The sequence below is a fragment of the Pan paniscus genome, chromosome X (assembly GCF_029289425.2).
Source record: "Pan paniscus chromosome X, NHGRI_mPanPan1-v2.0_pri, whole genome shotgun sequence".
Taxonomy (NCBI): domain Eukaryota; kingdom Metazoa; phylum Chordata; class Mammalia; order Primates; family Hominidae; genus Pan; species Pan paniscus.
In genome coordinates, this window is record NC_073272.2 from 90073578 (window position 1) to 90087751 (window position 14174).

The following is a 14174-nucleotide window of genomic DNA, read 5'->3' on the forward strand; positions in this document are numbered from 1 at the left end:
TCAGAAATTTTCATATATATAGATATAATAATGTAATTTTTCCTTTTTTCTATTAATATGTTGTATTATTTTGACTAATTTTCTTATGATGAATCATAAGTGCAATCCTGGAATAAATCACCCTTAATTGTGTTTTATTGGTAGTGAAACCATACGGGTCTGCAGCAACCTCAGTTCTTGCCTCCTCAGAAGAAAGAATTCAACTGAGAGGCATAAGGCAGAAGGAGAGACTGAGGCAAGTTTTAGAGCAGGAGTGAAAGTTTAATAAAAAGTTCTAGAGAAGGAACAAAAGGAAGCAAAGTGCACTTGGAAGAGGGCCAAGTGGGTGACTTGAAGGACATATGCCCTGTTTGGCCTTGGACTTAGGGTTTTAAATGCTGGCCTATTTTAGGAATCTTGTGTCCCTTTTCCCTGGATTCTTCCCTTGGGGCGGGCTGCCCACATGCACAGCGTGTTTATTGGAGTTGTACACATGTTCCCTTGAGGCATTCTTCCTTTGCTAGTGGAATGCCCCCAGAAGGTTATATACCAGTTAAACTCCACCATTTTGCCTCTTAATGTGCATGCTTGACCTCTCTCACCTAACTCCTGAGATCTTACTGGGAAGCTGTTGATTATAGTTACAGGTGTTTTTACCTATTGGGAAAATGCCTTTCCCTTCTGCTGGCTGCAACCAATTATTATTTTAGAGAGACAGTTAACAATTGCCTGACCATCATCACCTAATGGTTACCTGACTTTGCTAGTGGGGTGTCTGGGGAGGCTCTCTCCTGTTCTGCTCATGCCTGACTAGCTATCTACTGTAATATGTGGTGTTCAGTCATTTTTATAGGCTGCTCAAATTGGTTTGCTAGCATATTGTTGAGGATTTTGTGTCTTTATTCATAAAGCATATTTTCTTATGACTTCCTGGTTTTGGTGTCAAAGAATGTAATACTAGCCACGTAGAATAATTCATCTCAAAATATTTTCTAGTTCTGTTGTATTTTCATTGAATCATTGGTTATTTGGTAGTGTGCTGTTTATTTTTCACAAATTGGTGAATTTACATTTTTCTTTTTTTAAAAAAAAATCTACCTTTATTCCATTTTCAATGAAGAATACACTTCATATTATTTAAATCTGTATGCCTCTTGGAACATGTCTTCAACACTCAGGCAATGGCAATTCTGCTTCAGTCTTTACTTCCTGTTTATGCAGAGCTTCAGGATCTATCAGAGTTGACAGCTTAAAGCCTTCTCAGGTCACTTCTGAGCATGTGTACTGACCTGGGTATTTATATAGCTTTCTATGTATGTGCCCTTCTAGCTTCCCAGAAATATGTCAGAACTTCCCAAAATACTTACAGACACCTTATTCTGCAACTTTTAATTTTAAGCTTTTGGTTAGTGTATTTGATTCCATTTTTATCTAGTACCTCAGGCGTCCATGAAATTAAACAATTGCCTGCAATAATTGTTAACAAATGCTCCCAGGAAGAAGACTGCTCAAGTTGGGCAAGCTCTAAGTTAGGTCAAATGCACACAATATTCTTAGTGAGGTCTTCCATGGAACTAAGACAGAGACCAACTAATGACCATCCTCTGGGAATGGGGTTTTGTAGAAGCTTCAGTGTCATTTTTATTTTTTGGTTTCTGCCTGGCTACTGGTCTTCATTGGAAATATGGGCTGTTAGTTTTCAGTTAAACTGCAGAGCTAGAGAGCAGGAGATTGGACCAAGGCAAGTTAAAACACCACAAAGATCAATATTATTAAATTTTTTTTGAATAAAACATCTGAGGATTCTTTTTTTCATAATTTCTATCATTCTGAAAAACTTGGTTCTGACAATAGTTGCCAGTTTTCTATTTGTTTTTAAGAAGAAAAGACATTTTGGAGGTTCTTACCATTTCTACTGAGTTATTTTCATTGATTGTTGGAAAAATTTAATTTTCTGTACTCATATCACTAATATTTCCACTTTCTTTTTTCTTTCTTTTTCTTTTTTCTTTTTTTTTTTTTTTTTTAGACAGTCTTGGTCTGTCACCCAGGCTAGAGTACAGTGGTATTATCTCAGGGGACTGCAACCTCCACCTCCCAGACTCAAGTGATCCTCCCACCTCATCCTCCCAAAGCGTTGAAATTAAAGGAAAGATCCGTGGTGCCTTGCCTTCCATTGTTTTACTGGATACTAACCAGAAACAATTCTAGGGACCTAGCCACTTTTTGCCACATCATCCTCTCCACATCCTGAGCATTTGCACATTTAAGATAAACAAGAGTATCCCTCTTGTGCTTTGACACTCTTCTTTTTCAAAAAGACACAGTCCTTTTTAAGGGCTTGATTGATTAGGTGAGGCCCACCAGGATAATCTTTATTTTGATTAATTCCTACTCAACTAATTAGGAACCTAATAATAGGGTTGATATTTAATTGTATTCACAGATTTCATATGTATTCAAAAGGAAGGAATTATATAAAGGATCATGAAGTGAGAATGTAGTGGAAATGCACATTAGAATCCTGCTTACCCCAGTATTTAATAATAGTGATTAAAGTGTTATTTATATTATAATATATAATAAATAATAATTTATAGAAATTAATATATTATTTATTTACTTAATAAACATTCCTAGATGTGAAATGGCTGCATCAACAAAGGTGTATATTCTAATTTGGGGAGATATTGCCAAAATGCTCTGAAAGGTGGTTTTTCTTGGTTAATTTCATGTTGTTAATACAGAATACCACATGCTTGATTATTTACAAATAAATTTATTTCACACAGTTCTGGAAGCTAAGTCTAATATCAAAGTGATTGCATCTGGTGAGGGCCTTCTTCCAAAGTCATCCCACAGCAGAAGTTGAGAGGGTGACAGAGGAAGAGAGACAGAAAGATTGAACTCACATCCTCAAGCCCTTTTATCATCAGCATTAATTTATTTATGAGAGTGCAGCCTTCATGGCCTAATTATCTCTCAAAGGTCTCACCTCTTAACATATTGTTGCATTGAAGATTAAATTAAAAAATGTTTTCTAGGGGACAAAATTAAACCATATAATGATTGATCCAATTAATAATATTATCACAAATAATAATTGTAGCTCACCTTAATTGAGTGCTTATTTTGTGCTAGGCAGGTTCCTAATAGCTTTACATATTTTCTCATGCTTAATGTTTCAAATCTTAAAGTTTTAGTATGAGAGTAAGTGAGAATCTAATTTTAACTTTTGCATGTGATATGGTTAGGCTTTGTGTCCCCACCCAAATCTCATTTTGAGTTATAATCCTGCCAAGACCAGCTCAGCCGTGGAGATCCTAACCCAGCGGTGCTAGGGGAATTAAAGACACACACAGAGAAATATAGAGTGTGGAGTGGGAATCAGGGGGCTGACAGCCTTCAGAGCTGAGAGCCACGAGCAGTTTTACCCACATATTTATTGACAGCAAGCAAGTGATAAGCAATGTTTCTATAGATTATAGATTAACTAAAACGGGAAACAAGGGGATGGGCTCTGGCTAGTTATCTGCAGCAGGAACATGTCCTTAAGGCACAGATCACTCATGCTATTGTTTGTGGTTCAGGAACGCCCTTAGCAGTTTTCCGCCCTGGGTGGGCCAGGTGTTCCTTGCCCTCATTCTGGTAAATCAACAACTTTCAGCGTGGGCATCATAGCCATCATGAGCATGTCACAGCGCTGCAGAGATTTTGTTTATGGCCAGTTTTGGGGCCTGTCTATGGCCAGATTTGGGGGCCTGTTCCCAACATAATCCCCATAATCCCCATGTATCAAGGGAGAGACCAGGCAGAGGTAAATGAATCATGGGGGTGATTTCCCCCATGCTGTTCTCATGATAGTGAGTGAGTTCTCACAAGATTTGAGCTAATGGTTTTCTAAGCGTTTGATAGTTTCTCCTGCATTCATTCTCCCTCTGGCCACATTTTGAAGAAAGTGTCTGCTTCCCCTTTGCCTTCTGCCATGATTGTTAAGTTCCCTGAGGCTTCCTCAGCTATGTGGAACTGTGAGTCAATTAAACCTCTTTCCTTTATAAATTGCCCTGTCTCTGGCAGCTCTTTATAGCAGTGCGAGAACGGACTAACACAATATGTAATTCATTTCTTTCTATTACTTTTCCTGTCAGTGATGTGTTCTTTCTTGAGAATAAACAATGAGAGGAAAGTTGACCTCATTTTTAATGAAAAGAAAAATTTTCTGCTCATTTTCTAGACAAAAGAACAAATTGTTATTGAATAAACAGAGAAAACATGATAAATCCTCCAAAATAGCACTGAAATTCATTTCTACCCACAGAAAGAAAAGCTCAAGAGCAACTATTTTATCATGTCATACAATATCAGGTGTGCTGCATGTCTACACAGAAAGTAGGACATAGCAATATTTGAAAGTGAATTTTTTTTTTTTTTATTGAGACATAGTTTTGTTCTCGTTGCCCAGGCTGGAGTGCAATGGTGCAATCTTGGCTCACCACAACCTCCGCCTCCCAGGTTCAAGTGATTCTCCTGCCTCAGCCTCCCAAGTAGCTGGGATTACAGGCATGCACCACCACGCCCAGCTAATTTTGTATTTTTAGTAGAGAGGGGATTTCTCCATGTTGGTCAGGCTGGTCTTGAACTCCCGACCTCAGGTGATCCACCAGCCTCGGCCTCCCAAAATGTTGGGATTACAGGCATGAGCCACCACTCCTGGCCAAAAATTTTATTTTATTTAGAAATTAAGAAATGCCTTGAATAAATTTTTGTAGCGTATATTAAATATAGTTTTCTGCTCTAGATATATTTATCAAAGCTGTGCCAAGTGTTCCCAGATTGTGCTTATTTCCTTAAAATATTGACTTTCTACCATGGTTTTGAAAATATTTATTAAGTCAACAGCTTTATTATACTTGAAGTATTATTGTTTTGTACATCAAAATTATGTTTTTCTCAGTTCTAAGTAGGATTAATTTCATAAAGTGATTTAAATACTAAACCTCAGTGGGATTTATATATTATTCAAATAGAACTGACTTTAATTCTCGTGACTCTTTATATCTTTTAATATGTGTATTTTATTAGTTAAAAATCCATTACGTCATTAAGGTACAACAAAATAACAGCAGACATAAGATAGCTATTTAAAAGGTATTAAAGCTTTATAAGCTCATTGTATATTAAAGAAAGACGTATATTAAAGAAAAAAAAACCATCTAGACTTCCCCTTCCAGCTCTAACATATAAGGAGCTTTTGTGTGGTCACTCTTGACCTTAAAAACATGCAAAAAAAGACAAACTGTAAGTAAACAACTTCACTTGGACAATCAGATAATTGAAATCACAGGGAAAACTGCCATGTTGAAATCTGGAGAGATAGGGTAATACAGAGAATTACCCCTGAGAACAGCTTTTTTGGAAAAAGAGTCACAGTATCCAAAATCTTTAGCAACACTTAATTTTCATGAACTACTGGAGGATTAGTGTGGAAAAGCTTGAGAGTAAAATAAATCCTGTGATCCAGTATTACGGATGCCCACACACGTTTACAATTTCTACCTCCTGTAACCCCTTTAGGCTCTCATGGTGAAGAGCCAGGAAAAATCTGCTTGTGTTTCCAGTAGTTGAGAAAAAAAAAGTATCCACTTTGAAATATGCCCAGAGTGTTCTCTATAACAAAGGCATAGTTCACAAGGGAAAAAATTTTATCAAAGACTTATCCAAACTGGTAGAAGGATAATTATCCATATTCAGGCCCCTCTAGCCTTCCTGTCCCACCACAGCCAAGGGACACAAGCTCACTTAAAGACAGAGCTACAATCAAATATTAGAATGCTTTCTTTCCCCATTCCTTGCCATCATGGCAGCAGAGCTCTTGTGAATAAACAGTAAATTACAACTGAAAGAGCCACAAGACACAGACTCTATTTAAGAAGTTGTGTATGGGAAAACCTAAAAACAATAGGAGAGATAAAGACATGGACAGTAGAGAAAATTGAAGCCTTTGGCATTTACAGTTACAGCAAACATTAGAACACAGCATAACTCCTAGCCAGATTAACATTAAACATTACACTAAAAGCATAAATTATTTTTTATTATTTAGTATAACCACTCCAGCTTAAAAAAGTACAAATGACAGTAACAGGCAGGGAAATATACACTCTGAAGAGACAAAACAAACATTAAAACCAATTTATATATGACACATACTTTGGAAATATCAGATATGAAATTTAAAATAATCTTGATTAATATGTTAAGAGCTATAATGGAACATGTGGACCACATGAGAGCACAGATGGAAAATATAACCTGAGAGATGGTCTCTAAGAAAGAATTAAAACAAAATATCTAATAAAACAAGACGAATAATGCCTTTGGCGGGCACATCATTACACTGACACTGCTGATAAAAGAATAAGTGAGGATAAAAATATGTCATTAGACATTCCCCAAACTGAAAAGCAAAAACAAAATAAAAAATTTTAAAAAACACATCTGAAAATTGTGTTACAATTTCAAAATGTGTAACACAGTTATAAATAGAATATAAGAAGAGAAGATACTTTCCAAAATTAATGTCAGACACTAAACTGTAGAATTTAGTTAGCTTAGGGGACACCAAAAAAGGATAAATACAAAAAAATCTAGAGCTAGGCATATAGTCAAACTGCAGAAAATCAAAGGCCAAAAAAAAAAAAAATGCTTCAAATGAAGAGAGAGAATAAAACATTTTAGTTATAGAGGTGTAAGTCTAAGAATTACATTGGGCTACTTACTAGAAACCCAGTAAGCAAGAAGAGAATGAAGGTTGAAATATTTAAATATTGAAATAAAATAAAACTACCAATATGAAAGTTTATGTCATGCAAAACATTATATGTTGTGGTAAAAATGGCACTTTACCTCTGTTCACCTCCTCCCAAAAATTCGTAACTCCAGCTAATCATGAGAAAAGCATCAGTGAAATTACAATAGAGGGTCATCCTACAAAATATCTGATCAACAATTCTCAAGGCTGCCGAAAACAAACAAACATAAAATATGGCAAATTGTTACAGCCAAGAGGAGCCTAAGAAAACATGACAACTAAATGTAGTGTGGTGTTCTGGATGGAATCCTGAAAGAGGAAAAGACACTAGGTAGAAAGTAAAGAATTTTTTGTTTTTTTTTTTTGAGACGGAGTCTTGCTGTCGCCCAGGCTGGAGTGTGGTGGCGCCATCTCGGCTCACTGCAGGCTCCGCCCCCAGGGTTCACACCATTCTCCTGCCTCAGCCTCCCGAGTAGCTGGGACTACAGGCACTTGCCACCTCGCCCGGCTAATTTTTTGTATTTTTAGTAGAGAGAGACGGGGTTTCACCATGTTAGCCAGGATGGTCTGGATCTCCTGACCTCGTGATCTGCCCGCCTCGGCCTCCCAAAGTGCTGGGATTACAGGCGTGAGCCACCGCACCTGGCCAGAAAGTAAAGAATTCTGTTTCTCATCTGGATGACAATGTTTGAAGCTTTGTGGATCCATTCCATGGTGAAGCAAGAATATCTTATGAAAATGATAACATAATATTTTAAAGTCTCTGAAAATTACCCTAAGGTATATAGAAAAGTGATGAAAGATTTGTTCAAAATAATCAACCATAATTCTAAGAACTGTAAATCATGTGTCATTTGAGCCATAACCAACTTTCTGTCATGACCTCAGCTCAGTTTGATGTAACCACCCCTCTGAGCAGGTATTGCTAAAAAGATGGGTCAAATTTCCTACCAAGTGTTGCCATTTCTGACCAAGTGGGGAAAAATGACAGCATTTATTATATTTAACTACAAGTTAAAGAGGTTAAATTCCAATTTATTTTATTTTATTTATTTTTTTTTTGGTGACCAAGAGGAAAAGGGCTCACTGCCTCCACCCAACCCATACCCACAGGACAAGCACTGTTTCTCAGGCACATCAGACTAATATTTGGACCCACAGTGCTCTAGACCCAAGTGTCTGGTTTGGGAAAGCTACCATGCTGTGAGAGGCAACCTAAAAGGACAAGGGACTACTCTCTTGCATAATTTCCAGAGAGTTTTCCCAGGACGAGAAGCAGTTGAATAACAAAAGAGAGGTTCAGACCTCTCCACAAAGTAACTGAATTTATATAAAACAGTGTGGAGAAGTTCAAATATAAGTATTCCCCAAAATAATAATTCCTCTTAATTATGCAACACAAGCTTAACCATAGCCAATACGTTCACCCAGGAGAAACAAAGCGAACTAGTTCATCAGATAGAAAGAGATAGCTAAGAAGAGCCCTTGTTGGAAAGAATGTGTCAAAGTTTGGCCTCAAACACTACCCCTGTCCAAATTTAAGTACAGCAGACTAAGGAGCAATTTGTGTCATGACACTGTGAAAAATAATAGAGCAATAAGCCAGTAAATAGTAGAAACTAAAGGACAGAATATGAATATCAAATGTAGCAGATGCTTAACAGAGAGATTGAGACAGTAAAAAAGGGCCCTAAAAAACACTGTCATTCTCAAATGACTGCACATCCATTTCCAAGTCTATATTCTCTGGGGAGTCACACCAAAATTTTCACATGGTGAAGGAAATACACTTCACTAAAATAGCCTGTACAAGTCACAAAACAAACAGGCACCAGAGAGTGGGGAGAAAAATCAGTATCTAAAGTTGTTATAATGTATTCTGTAAAATTTTCAGTTTTCTGCCAAAAATTAAGGGTCACATGAAAAAACATAAATATGTGACCAATATATACACAAAAATACAGGCAAGAAAAACTGCCTGTGATAATGACCAGTGAGAAGTCATGTCTAACAAAGAACAAATTCAATGTAGCCATTATAATATGTCTAAAGAACTAAAGGAGATAATATTAAAGATGTATAGAGAAATATAAGGCTTTCAAAAGATAGGAAATATGTTTTTAAATGAACCTTCAGGAGTTAAAAATAACCAAAATGAAAAAAGTGTATTGCAGGAGTTTAACAACAGATTTGAAATTGCAGAAACAAAATCAGATTACTTGAAGACAGATTAATATGGACTATGCAATCTGAAAAACAGAGAGTAAATAGAATACAGACAAATGAATAGAACCCCAGAGAATTGCAAGATACCTTTTAGCACACTAACATACACATACTAGAAATGTCAAAAGGAGAAGAGAAACAGAAAGATTAAAAAATATTCAACAGTGTATGGCTGAAAACTTTTAAAATTTGCTGAAAAACATTAATCTACATATCCAAGAAGCTCAACAAAGTCCAAGTGGTATAAATGGAAAGAGATTCACACCAAGACACATTGAAATAAAAATAATGAAAAGCCACAGACAGAAAGTTATGAATGCTGCAAGAAAAAAAATTTAAAAATGACTCCCCATATCTTAGAGAAACCCAATTAAGTTAGCAGCTTTCTTTCCCACGGGGAATGGTGATGAGTTATCAGTGGAATGACATTTTTACAGTACTAGGAAAGAAAATGCTGAGCAAGAATCTTGCATCCAGTAAAATTATCTTTGAAAATGAAAGAGGAATAAAAATACTCACAGACAAAATCTGAGAGGATTCATTGCTAGTACATTTACTTTATAAGAAATACTAAATGAAGTTCTTTAGGGTGAAAGTGAAACAATGGAAGGTCACTGGTCTTGTTGTCTAAGTTGTAATCTGAGCTCGTGGTCTCACAACCAGAAAATTAAGAACGTGGACCCAAAGGGTGAGGTTGGAGCAAAAGTTTAACAAGCGAAAGAAGAAAGCTCTCTGCAGCAGAGAGGGGTCCCAGACAGGTTGCTGTTTTACAGTTGAATCCAAAAGCTTTTATAAGAACCCCCTGTCAGCTCTGTAGCCATTTGAGTAACTTCTCCTATCTATCAAATCTTCTTCACAACTCCCCCTTATCTATGTAGTTTTCGGTATGTCTCTAGACAAGCACAATGCACTACTTCTCTTGTTCGTGTAATTGTGGATTTGTTTTAGGTAAGCCCCCCTTCTCCCTGTGCAAGTTCCCACAAAGCACACCACGTATATGCATGAAAAGGGAAGCAAATATATATTTTTTTCTGGGAGCTCGCTAATCACACAAAGAACATAAGGGTTCTGTGCTGCTTATCTGTGCAGGTGCAGCCTGAGTTTTCCCCAATCTGCTCTATTTTTGCCTCTAGCTTCGATTTTTCAGGCAGCCTGCTTCTCTGAGACCAGCCTTAACTGTTTACCTAACTGACCTTTTCTTCTCCCTCAAAAGAAAATAAGCATGGACATAAAAAATTATCAGCATTGTTAAAGGTAATTTTGTAATTACAAAAGACAATATATACATAGATAGTTTACTTCTATTCACTGGTTTAATTAGCAATTGCATAAAACAATATGTATATAATTATATATTTCGGCCTGTTAAATATAGAAATAGAATGTATTTGACAATGAGACCAGTAACCAATAGCATACAGATGGCAGGAGGAAGCAAAATTGTATTGGATTAAGAAAGTTAAATACGTGCTACTTGAAACCTTATGCACAAATGAAATAAAAATTAATAATAAACAAAAAATTAATATTACAATGTCTGTAATTATACAATTACTTTGTTTTCTCAGCTTCTTTAATAAATATAAAATTATGTAAATAATGATTATAATAATGAATTTTTGTGTTTGTAAGTTATATGGATATAATGTGTGTAACAATAATAGCAAATAAAAGGGAATTAGAGCTATATTATAGCAATATTTCTATATATCCATGGAATTAAGTTAGTTTAAATCTGAGGCAGGTTATGATAAATTAAGATGCATATAGTACACCCTAGAGCAACCATAAAGATAATGAAATAGAATTTAAAAAATTTTTAAAAATTAAAGTAATTAACATGTTACATTAAAAAATATTTACTTTATACAAAATAAATAAATATGAAATACAGAAACAAAAAAAGACATGAAACATATACAATACAAAAAGTAGAATGAAAGATGTAAATTTGACTATAACAATAAGAAGAGTAAATGTGAATGGAGGAAACAATCCTGTCAAGTTGCAAGGATTGTCAGACTAAATCTAAAAACAAGATACAACTATATACAATCTACAGGAGAAACATTTTAGATTCAGACATACAAATAGGTGAAAGTAAAAGAGAAACGAATGGTATATTATGCAAAGAGTAACCTTAAGAAAGTTGGAGCGAATATTATAATGTCAGATAAAAAAGTAAAACAGAAAGTGTGACATGTTATAATGATAAAAGGGTCAGTCCATTTGGAAGTTATAACAATAATCAACATTTAAGCACCCAACAACAGAATCCCAAAATACATGAAACAAAAGCTGATAGAATTGGGGGAAATCAAGATAATTTAATTATAATAGTTGGAGAATTTACTATCACCACTCTCAATCATGGGAAGAAAAACTAGTCAGAAGATTAAAAGTGAAATGGAAGTCTTGAATCATATACACAAACTAGACCTAACAGATTTCTACAAAGAATTGTTTATAGACTCCAGCAACAGCAGAATACAAATTCCTGGGGCATCAGAATATACATTTTTCCTAAGTGCAAATGGAGCATTCACTATAATAGAACACATATTAGGTCATCAAAACTTAAAAATATGGAAGAATTAAAACCATAAAAAGTATCATCTCTGGCCGGGTATGGTGGCTCACACCTGTAATCCCAGCACTTTGGGAGGCTGAGGCAGGTGGATCATGAGTTCAGGGGTTTGAGATCAGCCTGGCCAACATGGTGAAACCCTGTCTCTACTAAAAATACAAAAATTTGCCAGATGTGGTGGCACGCACTGGTAGTCCCAGCTACTCAGGAGGCTGAGTCAGGAGAATTGCTTGAACCCAGGAGGCAGAGGTTGCAGTGAGCCTAGACTGTGCTACTGCACTCCAGCCTGGGTGACAGAGCAAGACTCCATCTCAAAAAAAAAAAAAAATCTCTGATCACAATGAAAAGAAGTTGCACATAAATAAGAGAAAAAAATGGAAAATTTACAATGAAGTAAAAGTATAAAACACATTACTAAATAATCAATGGCTCAAAAAAGAAATTATAAGGGAAATAAAAAATCTAGGATTTGATAGCACAACAAGATGACTACAGTCAAAAATAATTTATTGTACTTTTAAAATAACTAAAATAGTATAATTGGATTGTTTGTAACTCAAAGAAAAAAAATGCTTCAGGTGATGGATACCTCATTTACTTTGATGGGATTATTACACATTATATGTCTGTTTCAAAATATCTCATGTACCTCATAAATATATACATCCCAAAAGATTAAAAATTTTATGTACCCAAAAGATTAAAAATTTAAAAAATTAAAACATACTTTGAGATAAAAATAAGATACATACAAAAATGTATGGATGCAGCTACAGCAGTACATAGAGGAAAATTTATAACTGCAAAATACCCGTCTAAAAAGGAATAAAATTTTCAAATAAACAATTTAACCATTCACTCTAAAACACTAGAAAAATAAGAGAAAAGTAAAACCAAAGTAAGCAAAAGAAAGGAAACAATAAGGAATAAAGTACAAATGAGTAAAATAGAAAATAAAAAATAGGGAAATATTAATAAAACAAAAAGTTTATTCTTCTAAATGATCACTCGAACCAAAAAAATCTTCAGGTCAATTGACCAAGAACAAAAGAGAGTAGACTCAATTTACTAAAATAAGAAATGGGCCACAGGTGGTGGCTTATGCCTATACTCCCAGAAATTTGGTAGGCCAAGGTGGGAAGATTGCTTGAGGCCAGGAGTTTGTGGCCAGCCTGGGCAAGAGAGTGACCCCTTCTTTACAATAAATAAATAAATGAATAAATAAGTATTTAAAAATAAAATAGGAAATATGAAGTATTAATATTACTACTAGCCTTATATAAATAAAAGGAATTATAGAGTTACTATGAATAACTGTATGACAACAAACCAAATAACTTAGATCAAATGAACACAATTTTAGAAAGATCCAAACTAGTAAACTCAAGACCTAAACAGAATATCAGAATATTCCAATCCATAGTACAAACTTTGAATTAGTAACAAAAAAACTTTATATATAAAAAAGTCCAGTCACACTTGTATTCACTATTGAATTATACCAAAGATTTAAAGAAGTAATATTAATTCTTCACAATGTCTTTCAAACAAATAGAATAGTAGAGACTCTTTGCAACTGTTTTTATGAGGCCATTATTAACCTATTACAAAATCAGACAAAGACATCATAAATAAATAAAACTACATACTCATATTGCTTATAAAACCAGATGTAGATATCATAAATAAATAAAACTACATACTCATATTGCTTATAAAACCAGATGTAGATATCCTCAACAAAATACTGGCAAATTGAGTTCATCAACATTTATAAAAGATGATACACCATTATCAAGTAGGATTTATCCCAGGAATAGATGGTTGATTTAATATCTCACAATTAATTTACACAATGTACCATATTAATACAATGAAAGAAAGCAAACACAAAATCAACTCAATAAAAACAAAAATAATTTAACAATATTTAACATCCGTTTGTAATAAAACCCCCAATAGCTAGGAAGAGAAAGAAACTTCCTGAACCCGATAAAAGATATATGAAAGGTTCACAGCTAGAATTAGACTTAATGGTGAAAAACTAAATGATTTCCCCATAAGATCAAGAAAAGGTAAGAATAACAATATATTCTTTCACCACTTCTATTCATTATTGTACTGGAGGCTTAATCTATGACAATTGGGCAAGAAAATAAAATTTAAAATATCCAGTTTGAAGGAATGAGCTAGGAGAGTAAAAGTAATGCAGCAGGAATTGCATCATGGACATTTGTGCCATTTCCTCATGCAACTTGTTGGTGCCTTCAGGAAATTCGTGAGCCCAATGTCCTATATGGTATTTCCATTTAAGGGAGTGCTGCTGTGCATGCCCAAATGTATGGCTTTGTGGATCAGACACTCAGGTAATAATGGGCAGCTTAGATCTCAGGATAATTTGGGGGCTCATATTTGAGCTTTAATCTGTACTTAAGCCTTGTAGCAAGCTGAAATCTTGTTCTTAAAAAGGGAAGAGTTATTGGCAGAGAAGGTCAAGACTTTGCTTCAAAATCCTAAAGGACTTCACTGTAATTCACCTATAGGGATCTGCCAAAGCCTCCAAACAGCATC